The sequence below is a fragment of the Leptinotarsa decemlineata genome, unplaced genomic scaffold (assembly GCF_025532065.1).
Source record: "Leptinotarsa decemlineata unplaced genomic scaffold, Ldec_3_MD MMD2_tig00078422_RagTag_RagTag, whole genome shotgun sequence".
NCBI lineage: Eukaryota > Metazoa > Arthropoda > Insecta > Coleoptera > Chrysomelidae > Leptinotarsa > Leptinotarsa decemlineata.
The window spans coordinates 7,478,253-7,504,541 of NW_027412747.1; the positions used below are offsets into that span (position 1 = coordinate 7,478,253).

Consider the following 26,289-nt stretch of genomic DNA (forward strand, 5'->3'; position numbering starts at 1 on the left):
TCAAGACAGACAAATGGTAAGTAGGTCTAAAATTTTCTGTTCAACCACAGAATTAAGAATCGCTTAACCAGCTCAGTTGTTTCAATTGGTGGAATATTGGTGAGTTTTGGACACCAAACGATATAAATTATGCGTTATCAGGAACAGTTACTTTTCAATGTTATTCGCGAACAAACGACACCACTGATCTAATTGTCAAATTCGTTTTAGATAATTCACTTAGGAAATAGCGTTTGGGTGGTTATGGGTTCATGATAATCGCTTTGCACTTCAATTTCTAACTAGCTCTATTGACTGACGATTTCCTTCGAATATCTATGGTACGATATATTTCGTTTTCAAACAAGTTGAATATTTGAAACATTGTTGTGTGACGACACGTGCATAGTTTTTAATTTTTTAGGTTTAGTTTCAAATTTCGGTCAGTAAGTCAGAACTTATGTGTTTCCACAAATTCGTGAATTGTTATTCATAAAATGGAAGTGCAAAATATCAAATAGATTGATGAATTTCATGATACGTTGTTATGTTTTTATTGTTTGAAAGATTATTCACTGAGATAATTGAATGAAAAAGGAACAGTTCAAAATAATAACGTTTTTGTATCTCGCTAAAAATTTTCGAAATCATGATACGTTGGACATAATTATCTCCTCAATTTTCGATATAGAAAATGGAAGTTAATCACTTACTGCTTCTTCATCAGTATGTCAATATCAATTTCTAGATGAATAGGTACCTATTTATCTTTAACAACACCAAGATGCATGGAAACCACAACTTTGTTCGAATGTTGATAGATGAAATCGTTTCCGAACGTAAATATTGGTATGTGCTTTGCGCCTCTGTGAATGGAATACGTAAGTACGTTGTATCTCTTTACTTCATCAAGAATCAAGAGTTTTCGTCTAAATATTTCACCTAGGGAGAGGTCCAAGTTCAATCTCCCAATTATTGATCTACTTATAACAAAAACAACGCAATTGCAACTTTTCTTGATCACACAAGTCGCATCAGTCATACATTGCGGGAACTTGCATTTACTTTATCATGCTTTGGTTTCGATTTCGCGATCAATCGAAATAATAATTTGAGTTTTATAGTGTGAAGTGCAATTATGATGTGCGTGAAATTTTCAAAGTAACACATATTTTATTTGATGAAGATTATTATTGTATCCATTATATGTGACCCCGCATTACATGTGACAAAATGGAGCTATCCTCAAAAGATAGACATATATTATTGCGGACTCTTATGAAGACCTATAAAAACGAAGAAGATGTAGAGAATTGTTCCGTCTTATCTCAATGGGATGTGGTAGCCTTTCCGATGGAAGTTTCCTGGCTTTACACAAGTAGCACCGCCACCACGACGTCGCACGGATAACGTTGTCCAATGTCAACCAATTCACACGAAATATTTATCAATTATATACATAAACATTTCTCTTGAAACACTCCGTTCATTGCTGTTAATCCGTTCTTAAGTTTTTGAGTTCATCCAGTTCAGACAGATAGACAAACAGAAAGATGTGGCGTGTAAACTTCCTTTTGTTAATGATAGTGATGCGTGTGTTTGCAAGGTGGTGGGTGATTATGAACCTGTAAATCAAACTTGAAAGTTTCCCTCCTATCAAAAGGCGTAATTGCTTCATATTTGGCAACAGACTCTGTTTCCATTACTGATCCTTAACAACAGAAAACTTGCAAAATTTTTAGAAAAAAATGCCCATTTTCGTTATGAAATAATTTTCTGAAAAACTTGGTGAATTTAAAAAAAAAATGCCTATTATCGTTATGAAATATTTTTCCGGTTTTTCCTACAAAAAATCAAAAATTATTTACCTGTATTATTTTCCATTGGAAATATCTTCTATTCTTGACCAAATTGAAACAAATAGTCGTCTCACCTGAAAAAAAGCAATCATCTTTAGTAAAATATTTCTGAAAACTTTCTTAGGAAAATATAAAAGAGAAGTCAGTCGCCTTTACTGTCGCATAAGAAGGGAGAAACAGGTTGGATCAGGTATTGCATTCGAAGTCAAGGAAAATCTCAATTTTTTTCTGTTCAAGCTTTCGAGACTTCAATTAGATATTCTTCAGGAGCTCTACAGTATAATTTAATGCAGAGTGCTACAGACTGTTAGTTGACACTGGAAGTCACAACATTCTGGAAATGACCTCTGACTTTATCCCTGTCAACTGTCAACAACTGTCAACTACGAACTGCCTTATAAAGTACTGTTCCCGAGTAGAGAGGACTGGATCCTCCGGGAGAAGGAAATATTATGAGCAGATAGTTGTTGGTTCACAGATGGATCAAAAATACCTTCCAGTTCCGGTGCAGATGTTTTCAATCTCAGACCCAGAACAGAGATATCTACCTGCCTAGGAACCTACGTGACTGTATTTCAAGCGGGAAATCACGCTCTTAAATTGTGTACGGAGAGACTGGAAGAATTCAACATCATGCAAGTCAATGAAAATATTCTTAGACAGTCAAGCGGCGTTGGAAGTTTTTGGCTCCTACCGAGCAACGTCTAAATTGGTAGCAAATTGCCAAAAATGACTCTCCTCGATAGGAAGACGTAACAGACTCCCTTGCAAAGGAGGGTGCTGCAAGCAGTTTCATCGGACGAGAACCTGTCATTGACATCGCTTTAGGCTTTGCCAAACAAATATTGAACAGCTGAATGGCAAGAAGATTTATGGAGTGCTGGCAGAATCTTTCAGGATTGGCACACTCCAAGGCGTTTATTCACCCTTCGAATCTTGATGCTAAACAGTTGGTTGACTACAGTAGGAATGAATTACGATGTCTAACATGATGATTCAAATGACAGGTCACTGTCATTTGAATCATCATATGCAAAGACTCGGACTGTTGGAAGACAGTGTGTATCGCCTCCATTTAGAAAATGATGAAACAGCAGAGCACATACTTTGTGCCTGCCCCGCTGGGTACCGAATCAAGTTTTCAGAGTTCGGCAGAGCCGTACTTTCACCATCTGACGTGAAAGAGCACTCACCATACAAACTAATCGGCTTCGTTAAGAAGTTGGGTTCATTTGGTCGAGTGTAAATAGGTGTGAGCCACAATAAACCCTTGCGGATTGCGATAGAGGATCGAATAGACCCACTCACGTAACAGTATGAGAAATGAAAATTACAACAAGTAGAATTGATATTCACGAATGATTGTGTGTGTGAAGTCAGCAAATCAATTATGCTCCCCTTGAAACATAACTGGAATGAAATGAAATCTCTCATAAGATTTGAACACATGGAGAAGAATGTACATTGTTGAAAAAGTGGATGAGTTATATGAAAACAGATAAATTGCCTCGAAATTTTCAAAACCATTTTAATAACTTTTATGGAGGACTCAACTGTCAACTCAACTGCCAACTCAACTGTCAACTTTCCTGTCAGAAATGTAAACATGTAATCCTAATTATAAGAAGTGTTACACAGAGTGAATAACCTATACAAACATTACTTAAGAATTTCCCAAAATTGACAGATCTTCCACCTGAGTTCAGCACTGTAATTATAATTGTAATCATAATAGTAATTGCAATTATAACCATCACAAAAATATTATTATTTTGTGAGAATAATGAAAATATTTTTTGCCATGAAGAGAACAAAAACTTATTGGGGTAGTTGATAAATTTAAAAAAGGTACACCGAATAACGGTGAATTGATTGAATGAATATCTGTTGAATTTGCATTAAAAATTGATATTCAATTATGTAACAGAGGAGTTGTGAGAAATTTTTTTCTTCCCATCTGAGTGGCACAACCCCTCTTTCACATAATCGAATAAAAATTTTCAATGTGAATTTGACACATATTCATCATTATGTTTACATCTCATCATATTATAGAGTTCCTGAATTTTTTATAAGGGTTATTTCCTCTTAAACATTAATCACCCTGGGTGATTGATAAAATTAACTCTGTACAAAAAATTTACACATGGCTCCCAGCCAAACACAATGAACATTTAATGGTTATTCAATATATCTATCCAAAAGTGAGAGACCGATGTTCCCCATACCCCCTCATTTGTCTCCACTAGAAATTGTTATAAACATAAATAAATAGTCAACAATTGAAATAGGTGGAGCTTTATTATATTTTCAAAATTTGTAAAATTTACATAACACCTTAGACAATGAATCACCACGAAACCATCCCTGATATGAATAACACCCCAAATCGAACAAGTTCTGACGTTACTCCGTATCCATTCCGAATGAATTAGGTCTGAAATATTTATGAGAGTCTCAGTGGACAAAGTTCTTTCCAATTTTGCAAGTTCGTTACCTGAACTCTCAGCGGTATAAGAATGGCCATAAAATCCAATTACTCTATGAGCTGAACACGTGCTCCGCAGATAAGTAGGCTGATCTCGTGGTGCTTTATATTAATGAGTTTATTTTCGTTATGCGAAGGGTAATTAACGAAGTACTTCTACAATGAGATCTCTGTCAGACGGAATATGGGATACGGTATAGGAACATACTAGTTTTCATCTCGATGATTATTTGAAGTATATTCTGATTTGAAGTATAACTCGTTAAAAGTTGAAGTACCTGCTGCTGCAAATTGCTCTAAGGAATCACAGAAATGGCTAAATGAGAATTTGAATAATTTGTATGTTACGATCTGAAAATCATAGTTATTTCATTCCAGCAAATATCAAATAGCCGATTTTATATTTTTTTAAGCTAGTCGATTAACAAAACGATCATTTCGAGTTTTCCCTTCCAAGTAAAAATCCCCAATACGCCACTGGCCAGAAAAAAGTAAACCATATTTTCGGTATGCTTATGAGTTATATTATCAAAACTATTAAAAACTACATTTATGAAAAAAATATTTTTTCGTTATGGGAAATGAAATCCAAAGGATGAATTCATTCTTTCTTGAAGTTGAAAATGTTTTCAATGATCATCTCGGAATGAATGAAAGCGATAAACTTTCTACAACTGCAATTTATTTCTCTTGATTGAAATATTACTCAATCTTTTCAGTGCAATGAGAAACAACGTTTTGTTCGGTGTGACAAAACGCTCCATTTGAAGATATAACTAATAAATGACTTCCATTACCAGATTGGGCGCAGATTCATCAATAATTAGAAACGTCGAAACTTCAAAGGAGCTGAAAATGATAAGAGTAATCGGGAAATAACTCTCAGACCGAAAGAGATTACAAAAATTGTTTTGCCAAAGAATTCTTGCAATGGAAGGTTGACATTATCAGATTATCAGAATTCTGTTCAATTCAACTTTGCACAAGAATTACATTATTCCACAATGTAGGCAAATTTGAATGAAGAATATTCGATTGAAATCCAGACGAGGAACTGAATTTTCATATTCATTAGTAGGAGAGGGGGTATTTTGAAAACACAATCACTGATAAACGATTGTGAATTCGTTAAAATATATTCAAAATCTGTGACAAGTTCTATTCAATATAGTACAGGTGTAACAAACAAATATGAAAAGTTATATGCCAGTCCTCGTTAGATTGATGACTTATTTATTTTGTAGAAATTCATGTTGAATATAGAATAAAGAAAATACTTTTGTCTAGTTTCTACTGTGTTTATTTATTCGTTACGACCGGTTTCGGCTTATAAGGCAATTTTCAAGTAAAATGGCCTTATAACCAATCGTAACGAATAAATAAACACAGTAGAAACTAGACGAAAGTATTTTCTTTATTCTATATTTATATGTCAGTATCAGAGTCATCGAATATTGAAATAATCTTCAGTGAAGAATGTCAGTAAACAAAATTTACATGTTCTGCTCATTCTCACAGCGTATCAAAGATGATATACGGGGTGTTTTCTAACTACGATACGAAACTTCGAAAGGTGATCCATTGGGTCGTTTTGAGAAAAAACATTCCAAGGTTGAAGTTTAGAAAAAAAAGGTATTTATGAAATATCATAAATATCCTCAATATATCTAGTATATCCAATATTCTCCAATAGCAGATGGACATATAGAAGAAACACGGAGAATTTACCAGGACAGATATCTCAATAGATATTGAGATATCTGTCCTGGTATGCGAGATCAACTGTAAGTTTCAATAAAAATGCAGGTGGTGGCAGATCAGAAACTGTAACAAAACCTGAACTAGAAGAAGCTATACTTGATGCGATAGAAGAAGATTATTCAAATAGTATCAGGAAGATTGCACTGCAGCCGAAAGTCAGTCCAAAAACCGTATGAAAAGTTCCGGAAAGGAACCTCTTATACACATATCACATAAAACGGGTCCAAGCTCTACCTCTTCGGGATATTCACCCAAGATTAATGTTTTGCACGTGGTTGATTCATACGATAGCACACAATAATAATTTTTCACCAAATATTTTATTTACGGACAAAACCTGAGAATACGGATGAAAAGACGAAGGGGTGTAGTTATAATAACTTGTTTCTGTGGTAAAGGTGAAACTTGGCCCCTTGATGTGAAAAAATAAATATTGTGAAAATATGAAGAGACGACAGATAACAGGATCAGAAATGGCAGAAACACTAGTGTTGCTCAGGCACAACCATTTCAACTTGAATCATCATGAAATTGAAAAATTGTGATTTCCGAAGTGTTCGTAGTACGGACAGGTAGTTTCAATCATCGCAGTGTTTCATAAAATATCAATGAATTGAAAAAGATATTCGATGATATTTTTTTTGAACTCGAATCTCATGATACAGATTTTTTTCAACAGATTTTCCAATTGTCCTGTCGAAACTGTCATATAAAACCTATTCAGTGAATATACAGTGTGACATACTTGAGATGAAGACACCCCTGTATTTCAGTCATTTCTGAAAACAAAGATTTGATTTTCGGTACAGGCATGGACCTTCATGGGCCGCACTTTTCGTAATACCTACTTAGCCCGAGTGACAGCCTTCAACCCAGGCTACTGCGTTACTGCGACAAGAACAAATTCTCCATATTTTGCTTGGCGGTAATAACACCAAAAAAGTTGCTTGAAAATCGGTTAACCCTACAAACCAAAATCCAACGCAAATTTCTAATTTAGAAATTTTTCTGTAATTTTTATATTCAAGTCGGATTTTCAATTATTGGTTCTGAATAAATAGCTATGAAAATAATAAAATCATTATAATGAAGGAATAAAAATTAATATAAATATATTTAACTATTTTTCAAAACCCTTGCGTTGCATCAATATATATGTGAAGAAAAGACAAAATTCACCAGACCCAACCATACATATATTACAAGACACATTTGCATTTAAAACAATATGACAGAGATCTCATCAATTTTTGGGCTCAAAGGTGTTCAATTCCTTACCAGAAGATATACCAAATCGTGAATCTACCAAGCACATGAAAAAAGCACTCGAAAATTGTATTACTACTATTCATCGTAAAAACATTGGAAGAATATTCAACCAAAATAATTAAGTACACATTACATGCCATTATACAACCCAAATCCTTTTTATCGCCTGATTTTAATATGTATATATTTATTTTTCACGTGATCTATTCTAATGATTTTTATCTTATACACCATTTTAATGGCTGTCATCGCAAAAATGGAAATACTTACCTTTTTTTTATACATCACAGTAAACTTATATTTCCATGTAACACAAATATTATTTTGTGAATGTTAAATATTTTATATGTACTTATTTTAGAATCCTTTTTCATTTTAGTGTTCTGATACGAAGGAAGTGTTAAGTCAAATTGTGTTTCGCCACGTACAAACAGCTTCTGCTATTGCTGTGGGTTTTTTAATGTTTATTTGCTGAATATATACTCTTGTTTCTTGTAATTGTTCATATATGTGTGTATGTGAGTGTACGTATGCGTATATCATCAAATTAGATATTCATATTTGGAGTTATCTTATCTACTTGTATGACATCAACCATATACACTATTTTTTACTTTTTTCTTAGTGGATAAACATAATTATTATTATTATTATTATTATTATGAAAAGAGAAATGGGATTTCTATGGTTTTTAACTACTTTTATATGTAACTAACGTTACTGCAGTTTCGTCCTATACGGACATTTTCAAACTTATACAATAAACGTATACAATACTTATACAATAACGTATTGTATAAGTTTGAAAATGTCCGTATAGGATGAAACTGCAGTAGCGTTAGTTACAAATAAAAGTGGTTAAAGAAGAGAAATTGTCATTTCTATTTTCATTATGATTTCCTACCACGTAGTAACGGCTACATTCATCAATTTATTATTATTATTATTCATTTCATTTCCAATTTTGGGTTGAAATTTGGTATGTAGATCAAAATCGATTTCCAAGCAACTTTTTCAAATAACGTATTTCGGTATCTCCAACACGAAGCAAAATATCGAAAATTTGCCGTTTTAGAGGGATCATAGTAGGCTGATTGGTTTGAGGCTGTCACTCGGACTAAGTATTGCGAAAAGTGCGGCCAATGAGTCCTAGCTCTCAAAATGACAAAAATACAGGGGTGTCTTCATCTTAAGTGTGTCACATTGTATAACTTACGACGAGTAGCAGGTGTAATGAAATATAAATATTTGTGGCTCGACTCCACAAATCCAAAGCGAGTGTCAAACTCCATTTGGTATGATTTGAATAATTTCATATGAGTAGGTCTATTATTTGAAAATATCTCATATTTTGAGAACTTACATGGTGACTCTGTAAATATATATATACAGTATAATTTGTAATTTGGCGGTTGGAACTTTATAGGCAATGAAATTACAATTTCATTCGTACCGTTCGGTACGAATGTAAACGGAATACATTGAACGATGGGTTGATTATTGCAATCGTAGCCCTCGTAGAGGGCTCTAACGATTTTCTATCAGCCCTTTCGATTACCCTATAGGAGACGCCATTAGTGATGCATAGATTAAATAGGTGGTTCGGTGCACATAGCCAATAAATAAATTAGGATAAGATCTCGGACCGAAGGTACACTCTGACCTGATATAATTAGTTTGCTTTTAAGGGTTTCCTAGTTGGAATCATCGCCGCTAACTATCTGACAAACACAGACCATCGGAATTTCAACACCGAGGATGCTATGCTGGTGATGGCTGGTGGATTGACGGTTAACTGATGCATGGTTGATTGAATGTTTGTACTTTTGTAATGTGATACTATAAAAATAAACATATGGAAAAATCCAAAAATTTGAGGAAATGTATCCAATTCATATTATAAGGGGCGAGCCATCGAGAAGTACAGCAAGGAGTAACAGCCAGAAGAAACAATTTTCAAATATGCAAAATGACTCATCACAAGGGCATTTGTTAATTTTATTTTCAAACTTATTGATAATAAATGACGATGATGATAAAGCATTTTCAAACTCATGTAACTTCTCTGAACACATTTTGTGACATGTTTTGTAAACCTCAAATTCACGTCCATTTCGATACCTCAACTTTTTGCCACGTTCGTGGGGCATATTTACTGTATCACCAATAACAATATTAATATATCTTTCCACCAAACTACGATTAGTACCAAAAACAAGTTGGAATTTATTTTGAGGTTATGAGCTTCAGATGCTGCAATAAGACGAGCTAGATCTTCATTAAATTTTTGATTAGCAGTAGCAACGTCATTAGGGTTGAATGATAGATATTGCTGGAGCACTCCAAATTCAATAAATTCACTGGACGATCTTTAAAATAGCTTTCAATTAAATTTATAGCAGGTTCGAAGAACCCGATGAAGTTCAAAAAAGATCGTTAAGAGTATTTGGATTAGTAATTGGAGCCAGTAATTCAGAAATCTTGCACATTCCAGGTAGTATATTATTTTGCAAACATGAATTAATTATATAAATGAGATATGGTAGTATTATAAAACAGCAAATAAGTAGCATATCCATATTAATTTCATCTGAACCTATGCCCCTTGTTTTGATTTCTAAAATACATTTATGAACAATATTTTCTGCTACCAGCTCAAAGCGAAATTTGTCAACAGACATGTTATTTTTCAAATTACTGTTACGATAAATTATTAACTCATTAATAGGCACAAAATGTTGGTCAAAAATGTTTGTCGGAAAATGCAAATCTCACATGATTTGTATTCAAAAACGTACATATATTGTCAGTGTTGAAGTTGGCAACATATGAGATTTTTTTAGTGAATAGACTTACATAAAATTAGATTTTGGGGTTGGTTTGACTTCGAATTGAATTGAAAGTAACACAAACACTTGTTGCCAGCTGTTAGTCAATATCTGTCAAAAATGACGTTACTTTCGAAAATAATTCAAAAATGTTTTCAAAGAATTCAAAAAGATGTCATAAAAAGAAGTTTTTTATAAAACTATATGACCATACATCAAATTCCATCAATTTTAAATATTTCTTTTTATTAATTCATTTGGAAAAAAATCAATATATTCAGTTCGTATCTACTTCTTCTTAACCTACATGTAATGGGGATTAGTTTTTATGTCAATTTTGATTGTTTGGAACCTAATTTGGAAAATAATTCAAATGACAATATGAAAAATTTACTACAAGTACTGAAAAATCTGAATTGTTGCATGTTTTTTTTAATAAAACAATTTTGATTTTTGATACAGTTATGAATATAATGGCCCGTTACTTCATGGAAATTGATAACACTATCCGTGATAATAGTTAGCCAATTTCCACACTATAAAGTCCATTGAAGATGTGTTTCGCTGCTCAATAACTTCATCGGTACATCAAATTACCCTATGATGTCTTTTATATGAAAGTACGTAATCAAAAACTCAATTATATAGAAATCACACGTTGAAAGGTTAAACCTCGTTAGTCCCTAGCTCGCAATAGTTTCAACTTTTAAGAGTTGTCGTTCGTAGGGGAGCGGGGTTAACGGAAAATCAGATTTTAACTGATTTATTTTTTTAACAGATTGATTCTTCCGAAACAGGTACATTTAAAAAAATATTTAGTAGGAAAAATCAACATACAAGCAAACCAATGTCTGTCAAAGGATTGTGGACAAACCAGTATCGCAAATATCACGAAAAACTTGTTATAAAACGAAAACTGTTAGTGAAATTCCATTGAAGAATAAATTTACGAATAATCTGATTTATACCTATATTGAGAGAACATAATTTCGATATCCGATTGAGGTTTTCCATTAGGTTTCAGCAGAAAGGAAAGAAAATTTCAGATTCTCGTGGGTAGATGAAGCAACCTTCGCTTTGAACGAGTACGATTTCACAACTTCATTAAGATATATGATGGAATTGGCTCATACTTGATAAAAATCCATAACTGACGTATTCAAAAAACACTTTATTGTGAGATTTTCATGAAACTATTTTACAAAAACGCAACACTCCAGATCTACGGGCCTGCCTTCACTAACTAATTCTACATATTCAATCCTTAATAAATCTTATTCTACAATTTGAAGTACCTGCATTTCAAGAACCTGATTTTTAATTAAGTTTGTAGTGAATTAGTTAGTAAAGACACGCCCGAAGAAACCATTGTATGGCGAAACACGTGTTGCGTTTCTGTAAAATAGTTTCGTGAAAATCTCACAATGAAGTGTTTTTGAATACAATTCCATTAAGACTACTTAGAACTACATTAGGTCCCTGACTAATACTAGCCAAACGCCTAACTGACTTCAAAACTAAACATCCAGTTAAACCCAATTATGGTAGCCTCATCAGGACAATCTATTATTATAAATTCAAACATTGCCTGACGGTTATTGACCCTGCATCCATACAATACAAAGTGTGACTTTTGTAGGTTTCAATTCACTTTCTGGAACGCATTTACACATATGATGGCGAAACACTTCATTCTAGTCCAGTGTTCAACTTGAACTCGACTTGTATACCTTTTTCTCCTAAAATGACTGTCTCCAGTTGACATCTGCATTCTCTGCTATGTTTTCTCGCATTGATCCAATCAGCTTCAATGACTTTGAGTCAGTCTTCACCTTCTGTGTCCCTGCCTTCGGACTCTTGTTTTACTTCATGGATTGGTTTCATCGACAGTTTTCCATTAGAGTATTTGTACCTACAGTATTTGTATATTGCGATATTTTGACTGAACCCAGCTTTGTTTTTTCCTTTGTTCTGAACAGCATTCAGTTGAATCGCACTCTGCAAAACTTTGTTGTGGGTAACTGATTTCTGTAGCTTCACGCAGCTCTATTGCTTTCGTTAGGGTTAACTGAGATTCCCTGAGCAACCTTTCTTGTGTGCTCTTGTTCAGGATTTCCATGACTATCCTGTCTCGAATTATTCTATCAGGTTAAGTTGTTTTTACTGCTTTCCGTAGCTCAGACAGAAAACTGTCAAAAATTTGGCTTTTTCTGTATAACACACTTGATATTTTTTGTCAGCTGCATGAGATATTTTTACTGAATTATATGTTTTAAAGTGCGCTGATTTCAAAAGTGATGGCCGTTTTTTTCTATCACATAAGGATTTTTTGCAAATTCAAACACAAAAAATTGGTTAAAACACTCCTTTATTCAAAATTTTCAAACAATAAAGATTTTTTTAAAGCAAACGAAATATTATTTTGATACATATACTCATTAATGTTCTTTATGAAACCTCTTCTTCTTTTCCTTGATTCTTTGACGAGTCCTTTTCCGATTTCCATCTTCAGTTTCTCGCTTAAGCAGCCAACAGTAGTCAGCAAGCATAGTGACATCCCATCGCCCTTGGTACCTTCTCTCAATATCACGGACATTCTGGTGAAATCGCTCCCCTGCTCTTCACTGTAAGCTCCCAGGTTTTCAGAAAAATAGTCTATGTGAGAGTGTAAAAAATGGACCTTCAAGCTCATCTTACAGCCTTGAGCTTCATATGCTGCTAGCATCCGTTGCACAATGGTTTTATAGTTAGGATCCTTAGTATTTCCCAAAAACTTTCGTACTACGTCCTTGAACGATACCCAAGCTTCTTTTTCCTTCTCATTCATAGTTTTCACAAATGAAGGGTCCGTTAAGAGTTTTCTTATGTCGGGGCCGGTGAAAACTCCCTCTTCCAACTTTGCCTCCGATAGCTTCGGGAATTTTGTACATACATTTTTGAAACAGTCTCCATTCATTTTCAGCGATTTCACAAATTGTTTCATCAACCCCAATTTGATATGGAGAGGGGGCAACAAAACCTTTTCTGGTGGTACCAAGGTAGTGTTTATAACATTTTTCTCTCCAGGTTTTAAAGTTTCTCGAGATGGCCAATCACTTTTTTTCCAGTGCTGTTCTCTGGTTCTGCTATCCCACAAGCATAAGAAGCATGGATATTTGGTATAACCTGCCTGCTGACCCAAAAGCATTGTCAGTATTTTGAAGTCCCCACAAATTATCCATTGATGGTCTTGATACTTGATTTTTTCCAGGATAATAGCCAAATCGTTATAATCTTCGTTCATATGCACAGAATGTCCAATCGGAATCGAGGCAAATTTATTTACATTGTGCAATAATACTGCTTCAAGGCTAGTCTTAGATGAGTCAATGAATAGGCGCCATTCAGATGAGTCATACTTTATATCAAAGCGATGTATGATTTCTTCCACTTTATTGTAGAAAACTAAATTTCCTTCTTTTGAGAAAAACTGGGTAAATTCTTTTTCTTGGTGTCTGTACCAGTAGAAAGAAGTTCCAGGTGATAAAAGGTTTTTATTTTTTAAGGAAAGACATAAATCGCTTACTAAATCATTGAGCTCACCTTGACAAAATAGTTGAGGCCTTTCATCATCGTCAAAAGATAAATCTGAGCTTGATTCACCCGGAGGAGGCAATGTAGCTTCGTCCTCCAACTCACTAGGGTATTCATCCAAACAGGAAGGTGGCTGCGGGATAGATATCTCGGAGCTATGGGGCACTGGAGGTATGGCTGAGTCAAGATTAGGATAACTTATGTTTCTTTAATTTTTTGAATTGAAACCCTTTACGTCAACTGAGCAGAATTAGCAGTCAGATCTTCGCATCTTCTACACACCTTTTGCGGGGCCCATGGTTTATCTTGATCACCAATTTTTAATTTGAAGTAGGCAAAATAAACTTTCCTTACAAAATCACTTATATTTCTCTGTTGACTTTTAATAGCGAATTCACCACAGATATAACAAAAACTGTTTGGAGAAATAACACAACCCCTTGTAGCCATGATTAACAGACAAGAGCACTGTTCACTTGAATATCAGTATGTCTACTGAGAGTTTTCTTTGTTTCAAGCGATATACACTAGGCGTCAATTGAAGGTATAAATGCAACTTAATATGCTAGAACTTATTTTGCGCCAAAATAACGGGAAAAGATTGTAGCAGAGAATAAAAAATGAGAAATCAAATCAAAGAAGAAATGATTACCGCTATTTTTCTTTAAAAATTATGTGCTTAAATTTTAGTTTGCATATAATTGTGTAAAAGTCATTTGACTTGTCTCAATATGTTAAAACATTCCCTGTCTCACCAACAGCTCAGGTTGTTTTTTTCCATTATCAAATAAAAATCATACAGGTTTATTACCAATGAACATAGATACTGCAATATACATAAAAACTTATGTGATATAATAATTCGAATATTTTTTCTGTTTTTGGGAGGTCAAAATCTGTAAGAAAATGTAAAAAATCCTATGCAGTTTTTTGGTCGCAGACCTGTGTTATCTAGGAACGTAATATGCTTTATACGTATGTTCACCAATAAGCACAAACCTGATACCATATTCTAACATGTGATTTTCAAATGAACCCAACTTTCAGCAGTGGGGGTTATTCATTAAAATTACAACTCATTCACACATGATCATTATTCTAACAACCGTCTTGTCAAGGTTGACAACTAATTGAATATAAACATACAACTAACTCAATTTGAACTATCATATTACACATCAACCCCTTGCATTAGGTACAATCTTTATGCAATGTATCTTTGTACAAAGAAACCTACAGCGTACATTACACAGGATACTGTAGACACTTAGTGGCATGTGCGTTACGAATTTCACCAGAATATCTTGTAAGTAGATAGGTAGTCATATGTCCTCTTCTATGAACACGAATAAATAAAATCAGACCTTCATTTGTGATGATTACTAATTTGATTTTGTATCATTCATTATTTCTTTATAAATGTGGTGAAACTATCACTGCTTCAAAACACTTCTGCTGGATTTATTATTTTATCTTTCAAATTTTCTTCATGATTGGCTTTCGAATAATGAAAATTCTCATGAAAAAATCCGCATGAAGAAGTGAAACCACCACCCATTATCAATTATCAATATCTACTTCCTAAAGGAGTCTTATAATGAGTCGTTTTTTCACTTTGATATTCTGCAATACTGTCGCTTTGAATCCACTTTCGAATTTTAAAAAACTTTCAGAAGAGGATGAGGTTGAATATCATTTTGTGAAAAGTTCCATATCCTCTTGAACTTATTGAATTCTGATACCTGATTGCGAAATTAGACCGATTTAATTATACCGCAGAAACCATATCAATTATCAATATTATCTTCCCGAAAGAATCTGATAATGAGCCGTTTTGCAGTTTAATATTATGCATTGAATACTGTTGTTTTGAATTCACTTTCAAACTTGAAAAAACTTACAGAATAGGATGGTATTGAATCTCATTACCTGATAACAACCAAATTATTGTTTCATTTTTGTACCCTACTCAACTTTCCGAATAGTGATCCTAAAGTGCAATAATATCCTTTCATTTGAGAAATCAACAATTCCATCATAATGTGAAACATTATTGATTTTCAATATCATCTTCCTTTTATAATTCCTTCGTCTAAGGTTCAGAGACGTATTATATTTTCATTTTTCCATAATTTAGTTGTTTCTCAATTTCCAATTGAAAATGTCAGCCATTCAGTTCAATTTCCATCAAGACAGTTGTCCTCTTGAACAAAGCTACTAGACTCGTTCATTTTTCTAAAGGTATGCTTCTCTCTGGATTCTTGACTATGGTTATATAAAAACAAGATTCCATAATGACTGACAGGTGACAAATTCTTATAGATATTCATGAAAGTGTAGGAAGCCCTGAAATTGATTGATTCCAGATCCCTGTCGCCTACTCTATAATTATATCTGCTCCAACAGCATTGAAGAGTACCTTTTTTAATACTAAATCATACATGATTTGATGCTGTTATTCAATGAATACCTTCAAAATTATTACTAAATAGTGATTTTATTCCGACATATCTCAAATAAATTGACGCCTCCTTGTCAATATCATCATTAATCTATAAAATATAAGTGAGATAGTCAACATTTGCCCAAGAAGAAACAACTAATTTGTGGTTGGAGGTTGATGAACAATATACCCTAGACTCCCTAGAGCATACTTACAACAAATGATAATTCAGTAATAATCACTTATAAGAAGTATTTGGGCCGAAATTGGCCTTCTTTCGAATTCCCACTCTACAAAATCAACAGTTTTGAAAAATTATATTCGACATAAAAATGTTTAATAAAAAGAATCGTCTACGCACCATTTTACGTGGAACATTTTTTGTGAGTTGCTTGAAGATCTCAGACTTCTGAAATTTATGTATAAAAAAAGATGATTGATGGTGAAGTAAAAAGCAAGATTATTTAGTTCATTTAATAAAGGGTTGCTTATTTTTTTATCACAAAACGTTCCTCGTTTACATTGTACCCTTCAAAATTATTGTGGGTATCTAATGAACAGAATACCTTCTCAGTTTCTATCAATTCTCCCTATTTTCCACAATTGCAGTTTTACCAGTAATACACTGATATATTATATACCTATCTACAAAGGTATTAACAATTAACATTTTTTTTATTTCATGTTGCTTCAACTTTTAGCACTTCGGGATCATGTAGAAGTGATGAGCTATACCAAATGGAAAAAAAATTAAATTGATGATATGGGGGAAAATGATTATACAATGATTATATAAAGGGCAAAAGGGATTATCGGGCCAGTGGAGTAATATTAAAAAGTTGTTCGCATATCACTATAAATATCCACAACAATCATTAAAGCCTTAACCAACCAATAATTAATATTATAGATTTCCATCTAGTCAATACATTTTTTATGTTTTGTGTTATGTTCGTTATTTTCTATGTTTCGATTCAAATATTAATACTAATTAATGAAGTTTAATGTATGATTTTCACTATAAAGGATTTCAAAAAAACCGCGACACGTGTTTCGCTATACAATAACTTCCTCAAGCGTGAACTACTAGTTTACGCTTGGGGAAGCTATTGTATATTGAAACATGTGTCGCAGTTTTAGTAAAACCCTTTACAATGAAAATAAACTGTATTTATTAGTTTTGATATAGATTTTTCATCAACTATCGGCCTGTTTTATTCAATTATCAATTATTGATGGTTGGAATTATATTGGAATTGTGAATTATATCGTTCTTTTTAGAAGTATCTGCCTTCAATTATATCTTTCACAAAAATATACTACCAGTTATTTTGGTTCTTACTTCATTTATCAGAGTATTTTTTGATCGGGGAAAAAGTATTTTTTGATGCCAAGGCATGAGAAAATTTTTAGTGAAATTCACGTTGAATGTCAATCGGAAAAACGTAATAACAAAAGTACCTACACATCACTCAGTTTTGTATTTATATTCGTGTATAACACAGCAAAAATATTTGAAAAAAGTTTCAAGAAATAGTATTCTCTGGGAAAATCTCTTCATCAGATTTTCTTTGACCCTATAGTTCACGAGATGAACTCACACCCCTCTTATCTTATCTTATCAAATAAATTATATAAAAAAGCATCCGATATGAAATGCACCCTTCGATTTTACATTTAGTAGTAGTACGTATCGATTTATTGATTACAGCGTGGTTATCGTTCATTGAAGAGTTATATTCTGTCAGGAAAGGTGCCTTTCTTTTATTGTTCTGAAGCAAGAAATATTTCTTTTGACAAACGATTGCAGTTTCCCCACATATCACAATCTAATTCAGAAACAAACCAGGAAATCTACGCTGAGCACAATACAGCTTGCATGCGGATAACATAAATTTATCAGTGCCTCTCGTTGAATATGCCGTTGTCAACGGTCCCATGTGAAAGCCGTTGAAATATTCACGATCTCTCCGACAACAACGGTGTCAAGTGAGAATATTTTCCTGATGTTTGTTTTTATATTCGTAATGAGTTTCCGTGAAAACCGACTTTGACAAGCATGTAATTAGGACGTGTGGAATCGAACAAAGAGTAATCCTGCTACGACAGATTGGATTCTGAAGTGGACAAGGGAAATACGAGGGGATTTCGACGAGAAGCAAAAACTGCTCGGAAATATGTGATGAAAAGTGATGAATTCAAGTGGGCTTGAAAGAATTATGAAACGTTATTTGTGGATTCACAATTCGCTCATTTCGAGAAGTATTAACTTAATAGAGGTAGTGACTCATTCAGGATTCTACATTACTTTTATATAAATAACGTTTCATCAAATTTCCTGAAAATTAAAACATCTTACGTAATACTTCATTTACAAATATTATTGACGATATTGGACCATTTGACTATTTGAAGTAATTATCACATATACAGCGTGACTCACGGTCGATGGTAGGTTAGACGTTTCTGGAAAACGCAAAGCATGATTTTTGTGAAAATTTCACCTCTCACATTTCCTTACCTGTTCTATCGATCTTTAATATTTTCAGCATTGCGGCGTTGCCACTTCTATCAAAAAGTCCTAACAATTATATTTTTTTGAATGGAACACCCTCATATATTAATACATTTTTGGAATCGCTCTAGTATTTTAATACTTTTTTGTTAACGATGTCCTATACCTATCTCTATCTGTTTTCGAGATAAAAAATAAATTGTGCTAAATATGGTCCAAAACATAGCCCTAATTGAAATTAAGTACATCAGTACTCTCAATTCATGAAAAGTTGATATTCTGATGATAGTTTGGACAAACTCGAAATATTCAAATAACACCAAGAAATCGACTCCATATCATACAGGGCGTGGTAAAATTACTATTATTTCCATAGTACATAAAAGTAGTCGAAAGTTCATTTTTTCAAATGAAACCCCCTGTATATTACTCGATAAATTGAAAGATGGTGAAAAATGGTGAAATACGTTAACAGTATTGTCCTCATTTGAAGTAACAGGTTTCGGTTATGTTGAAGGCGCTTTTAACATAGAGCCATAGTTAAGGAAATTATTTTGTAACCTTACAAACTTCCTCTCGTTTATTGGTGTTAATTCAGGATACATTTGGTTGAATTTTTTACACGTTCTGACAATGATTTGATCACTTTGTTCATGTGTATAATAAATAATTTCATAAGAACTCCGTTTGAATAATCGATATTTGCATTCATTTTGGAAGATGATTCGAAACACCGTCGATAACTCTTTGTAAATTACTTATAAAAGTAACCGAACTGCTATAAGCTTGATAATTCCACTGCTACCTAAATCCAAATTCTAAAAAAAATAATGTTTCTAGAAGAAGCGACTTTATTGAGAAAACTTGACGATTTAGCTATAGGGACATACATCATCTTGAACCATTTTTCACCATCTTTCAATTTACCGAGTAATATACAGGGGGTTTCATTTGATAAAATGAACTTTTGACTATTTTTATGCACAATGGAAATAATAGTAATTTTAGCACGCCCTGTATGATATGGAGTCGATTTCTTGGTGTTATTTGAATATTTCGAATTTGTCCAAACTATCATCAAAATATCAACTTTTCATGAATTGAGAGTACTGATATACTTTATTTCAATTAAGGCTATGTTTTGGACCATATTTAGCACAATTTATTTTTTATCTCGAAAACAGATAGAGATAGGTATTAGACATTATTGACAAAACAGTATTAAAATACCAGAGCGATTCCAAAAATGTATTAACATACGAGGTGTTTCATTTAAAAAAATAAAGTTGCTAGGACTTTTTGAGGGAAGTGGCAACGCCGCAATGCTGAAAATATTTTTAATCGATAGAACAGGTAAGGAAATATGAGAGGTGAAATTTTCAGAAAAATCATGCTTTGCGTTTTCCAGAAACGTGTAACCTACCATCGACCGTGAGTCACGCTGTATAAGTAGCATTATATAAGGGGAAGAACTTTATTAGAATTTTGTTACTGATAACAAAAGCTAGAAAATTAAGTTTTTTTTTACATGATAATACTGAGCTGCATATTTTTCTATTATCTGACTTATTTTACCTATTTTATATATTTCTACGAAATATGGTGAATTGAGGCAACATTATAATTAGGATGACATTATAGAAGAAAATAGAAAAAAATTGTCACTGATAAAAACATTTCGCATAATATGGAAGGGACCATTTGAATAATACTAAAAGTGATTTGGTTTTAAAGAGGTTCATTACTTGATGAATTGATTCATTAGATATAAGAAAATGAATATTTCGAAAAAGAATTATAAACATTTATCTCTCCCAACGTGTTACCATGCTGGACATTGAGTTATATCCGACAGATATTTACGTAAAATATCTCACAGAGGTTATTTTTTTCTTAGAAAAATTCCATTAGCCGTAGCTATTATGTTCCAGGATATCAAGGTTACACGTGATGTTTGCGTCTCAACCTCATAAGGAAAGGAGGCAGGAAACAAAAATACAATATGACACGAAATAATCAAAGAACAATGGAGAAAGGAATGTTGCTGTATTTTCTCTTATACATTATCATCGACAGACGATCGAAATGCCTACTTTTTGATGATGCAAAGGAAGAATAATGATTTGATTCTATCACAAAGCAGACCAAAAGCGTTGATGCTACTTGTGAAAAAAATTACCGCCAAAACATTTTCGAAATATGTTACTACCTAAAGAGAATGCTGTGATGAGATCATCCAAATTGTGATATCTCTTCCTACATTCTGGAATACAGATTCCAAACGAATCAAACTTGACTGTGGGTTGTGTTCGACGTGAGCTTTTATTTAAAATAAAAAGAATATGGTTCCTCAGAAGACATACACGATATTTTTTGCAAGTGAGAGTCCCCCAAATACTTGTAATTTTCCTCTATTGGGATGGTTATTTTGGAGAGCAAACTCAGAACGGAAAACAAAACTCTCAATCAGTGGAGTTTTTGTCCCCTGCAATTGGATTCCTAAAAAATGCATTTTTACGATCCACTTGCTGAATTGATTATCTAATATATGAAAAATTCAGATACAAATACTAACTAGACCACTGAACAGTGAATATATACAGTAAGTTTCAAAAAGTTTGCAACATTTGGGAAACCTTTCTATTATCCATTTGTAGAAAATTTTATTTCTGATAAAAATTGTCTTCTTTCAAGGAACTAGGTATGAAGGTGGTTTTTAAAACAAGTCATACACTACAGAGCCTTTTGGAAAGTCCAAAATGTAATGTATGTAGAAATATATACTTTGAGAACAGCCTGACAACGTTGCAAAATCAGTATACTTTACAGCCTCGATGTGAACACACACTATATATTTACCTGTGACAATAAATAACCTTATAGAAAGGTATCAGCCTCTTGATTTCATAAGAAACAATTTCTTTTCAAACAAAGAACATTACATGGTGGCAGCGGAAAAGTGCTATAAGGTTATGCAAGAACACTACTTGGAAAAGTGCTAGAAGGTTATCGAAATTCGTGCGAAACCAGTCGTGAAAAAAGTTCGACCGTTGAGAAAAAAGCGGCTAAGTTGAAAACATCGAGAATTGTTAAGTTTTTTTTCGTCGACAAATGGTGTTTACGAACAATTTTCTTGGAAGAATATAAATTCTTTTAGTGAATGTTGACGCAAATAAAACCTTTAATAAATTATTTGAAGTCTGTGCATAAAAATAGGTACAGTTGAAAAAATGGGTGAACCGTTAAGAACACCTGGAGAATTTTCATTCATAGGTGAAATCTCATCGAATTGGAAGTTGTGGAAACAACAATTTGAATTTTATTTGATGGTCAGCGGAAAAAATAGCAAGCCAGATGAAGTCAAAATTGCCATTTTATTGAGTTTGTTGGGTGTTGAAGCAATACAAATCTATAATACATTTGAATATGCACCAGAAGAAGATAAAAATAAACTGAACGTCGTTGTCGAAAAATTCGACAAGTATTGTAACTTCATCAAAAATTTGGTTTTTGAACATTATAAATTTTTCAAGAGGGATCAACTTCCTGGTGAATCGTTTGATCAGTTCATTACTGCTCTTCAACAACTGGCATCGACCTGTGAATTTGTGGAAAAAGACGTTCTTCTGTGAGACAGAGTTGTGCTAGGTGTGCGTGACTCGAGGATTCAGGAAAAACTTTTACAAAAACCTGATCTTAGTTTGAACGATGCTATTACTACGTGTCGTGCGATGGAAAATAGCATGTTGACTCAAAAAGAAATCGCGAAAGACTGTGAGCGTGAATGCTGTGAATAAACATTATTACAGAAATAATAGTGCAAGTGACAACAGCAAGGCATCTACTTCAGCATCTTTTGAGAGATTTTTCGGACAAGGGAGTGTTCCAAGAAAAAATACCCGCCATTTCGAGAAATCTGTAGGTCCGGCATCAGGAACAGCTAGTAATGTAAATAAAAGATGTAATCGATGCGATGGTTTTCACCAATTCGGTAAGTGTCTTGCCTTTAATAGAATATGCAGTTTCTGTCAAAAAAAGGGACATTATAGAAAATGTTGCCCTAACAATAAATCGGGGGTGCATGAAATAGTGCAAGAAACTGATGATATTGAACATTTGAATAATGACTCTTGTGATCCTAATTTAATTGTGTGGTCTATTACCAATCTAACTGACGTTAATGCAGTGGAATGGTTTGAAAAAATTCATTTCGGTGGACATTCATTGAATTTAAAAATAGACACTGGTAGCCAAGTTAATATTTTGAACTACAGTGACTTTAAAAAATTGCGAATTAGTGATAAGGCACTCAGTCGCACTAATTCGAATTTGTCATCTTATTCAGGTCATTCAATTGATGTTGTTGGACAATTATATTTGAACTGTAACTACAAATCAGTGAATAGAAAAATTTTGTTCTATGTGTTGAGCTCCAATAAACCATGCTCGATTTTGGGACTTGACGCGATAAAGTTATTGAAAATATTACCTGGACATGAAATTGTTCGTGATGTTAGTGTAATCGAGAATAATGAATTACAATATATACTTAAATCACATGAATCCGTTTTTACTGGCATAGGTAAAATCAATCGTCAATATAGAATAACTTTGGGTGACAACGCGATTCCATGCGTGAGTGCACCGCGAATAATTCCTATGGCCTTGAAATCGAAGGTCAAAAATAAACTAGATCAAATGGTGTTGGATAATGTAATTGTACCTGTTAATGAACCAACTGATTGGGTACATCCAATAGTAGTGGTGCCAAAACCAAATGGTGATTTACGTATCTGTATGGACCCTCGTACATTAAATAAATATATCAAACGTGAGAGATTCCAGATACCGACCCAGGAAATTTTGTTTTCCAATTTGGCTGGAGCCAAATATTTCACGCTCTTGGATGCTTCTCAAGCTTTTCTTCAAGTGCCTTTAACTTATGAAAGCTCTTTGTTGTGTACCATTACAACATGCTACGGTAGATTTCGGTACTTAAGGTTACCATACGGAATTTCATCAGCTCCAGAGATTTTCCAAAAATATATTCACGAAATATTAGATGGTATTAGTGGCACAATCGTGTACATAGACGATATTTTAGTTTTCGGTAGAACTTTGGAAGAACACAACTTGAATTTGAAAACAGTTCTTACTAAAATCAAAGATAGTGGCTTAACTTTGAATGAAGAAAAATCCAAATTTTGTGTTAAAAAAATTCAATTTCTTGGACACATCATTAGTGAAGAAGGAATATCAGTAGATCCTACTGAGACTAAAGCTATCCAAGAAATGCACTCGCCCAGAAACAAGAAAGAACTTCAAAGATTCCTTGGAATGATTACTTACCTGTCTAAATTCTTACCTAACCTTTCTCAAGAGACCAATCAACTTAGAAAATTACTAAGTGATAGAATCGTGTGGATTTGGACTGAAAATGAACAAAAGTGCTTTGACAAACTGAAACGTCTCGTGTCTTCTGCAACCACTTTGTCTTATTTTGATCCATCAAAGGAAACCGTGTTATCTGTGGATGCAAGTCCCTATGGGCTTGGTGCTTGTATATTTCAAGATAATAAACCAATCGAGTTCGCATCAGTGTCACTGACTGATACTCAAAAAAACTACAATCACATCGAAAAGGAATTGTTAGCCTTGGTCTACGGATGTGAAAGGTTCCATTACTATTTATTTGGACAAGCCTTTATCATAGAATCGGATCATCGACCATTACTAGGGTTATTAAAAAAACCCTTAGATGAATTATCTCCTCGAATTCAGCGTTTAACACTTAAACTTCTCAGATATCAATTCACTTTAAAATACGTGCCAGGGAAAGAAATGTATGTATCAGATACATTGAGCAGAGACCCAACTTCTGACTTTCTCAAGACGGAATATTTGGAAAATAACCTCAAAGTATTCTCTATTCTAGCTACTTCACGAGAGAATGAGAAATGGTTGCAAAAAGCTATTTCAGAAAACGAATCATTACAAAAATTGAAATTTTTTGTGCTACAGGGTTGGCCTGATCACAAAAGTAAGGTACCAAATGATGTCAAAAAATTTTGGCCGATAAGAAACGATATTTTTCTTCAACATGACATTTTGTTTTATAAAAAACATATTACAAAATGGGAGCCTGGAATTATAACTAACAAATCAGAAAATGATGATTACAATGTTCTCATCAACGGAACGGAGTATAGAAGAAATAGACAATCATTCAGACCATCTGTTTCTCCCAAGCAGGATGAATCTATTCCCGAAAAGTATCCAGATGTGGAAGATCCTGTTCCAGGAACAAGTCAAGATAATACGATGTGTTCTGGGGAAACAATGTCTGCCTCGAACTCAAGTTCCAGTCATTACCAAACAAGGAGTGGTAGAATCGTTAAGCCCCCACAAAGATTAAATTTATCTTGAAATAATTTTATAATGTATCCTTTTTTTTTATTTTGAAAGGGGCGTGTAATGTATGTAGAAATATATACTTTGAGAAGAGCCTGACAACGTTGCAAAATCAGTATACTTTACAGCCTCGATGTGAACACACACTATATATTAACCTGTGACAATAAATAACCTTATAGAAAGGTATCAGCCTCTTGATTTCATAAGAAACAATTTCTTTTCAAACAAAGAACATTACACAAAAGACAAAGTCGATAATTCAGAAAAGTATGGAAATTACGAAATTGAATGTGAGGACTGCGATGCAGAATATTATGGACAGACGAAAAGATCTATTAAAATAAGATATAACGAACACACTTAAAATATGAAAGACCTGAAAAATCAGCAGTCGCCCATCATATTTTGCAACAAAACCATTCCATAGACTTCAGTTCACTAAGATAAGTTGGACAAATTAACAAGGAATCACACGTTGAAAGGTAAGACCTCGTTAGTCCTTAGCTCGCACAAGTTTCTCAACTTCTGAGAGTTGTCGTTCGTATGGGGGAGACAGCTTATTAACGGAAAAACAGATTTTACAAAGATTTTCTTTAAACAGGCATCTAGATGCCTATGGAAGTATAGAAATAAGTAAACATAATAATATTATGGATAACGATGGTGAACACTCGTGACGCAGGTATCTATAACAGGCAGATACCTGTATCGATGTATGGTATACCTGTATGTTATAAATAAGAATAGCTTTGTAAGTATGATTAGTTCAATCTTCCTCTTGAAGATGATCACTTGGTGATCGAAACACGTGTCGAGGTGTTGAAATAACGATTAGATATTGGGAAAAACCTCAAGTGATATTCAGTATATCGATGTTTGTTGAAAATGGTTTAAACTTTCACTAGTTTTTTGCTGCAAAATTGATATTTCACTCTGTATGTATGTCCATAATAACTATAAGTATAATTTGATGACAAAAAATAATTGACTAGAAAAATTAATTCTGAACGTACATACATACATTTTCAACAAACATGGATATACTAGTTCGAATAATGGATTGCCCTGGATTATAATATGAGGGAGGCGCCTAAGGTGTATATGAGATACTAGTACTCTTTATGAGCCTGGAATCATTAAAAATTGATTTTTTTGTTTTT

General features: G+C 33.4%; 1 protein-coding gene across 6 annotated transcripts in view; it reads right to left on the minus strand.

The window, feature by feature from the left end:
• nolo (ADAMTS-like no long nerve cord) overlaps nucleotides 1-26,289 on the minus strand; it is an 875,808-nt gene that overhangs the window by 724,814 nt on the left and 124,705 nt on the right. The window contains exon 2 of one of the 6 annotated variants that reach the window (XM_074186239.1): nucleotides 1,848-1,912. The exons of the other annotated variants lie outside the window; for them this stretch is intronic. The gene's annotated coding sequence lies outside the window, so the exon portion shown is untranslated. The remainder of the gene's footprint in view (nucleotides 1-1,847; nucleotides 1,913-26,289) is intronic. 6 annotated transcript variants of the gene reach the window in all.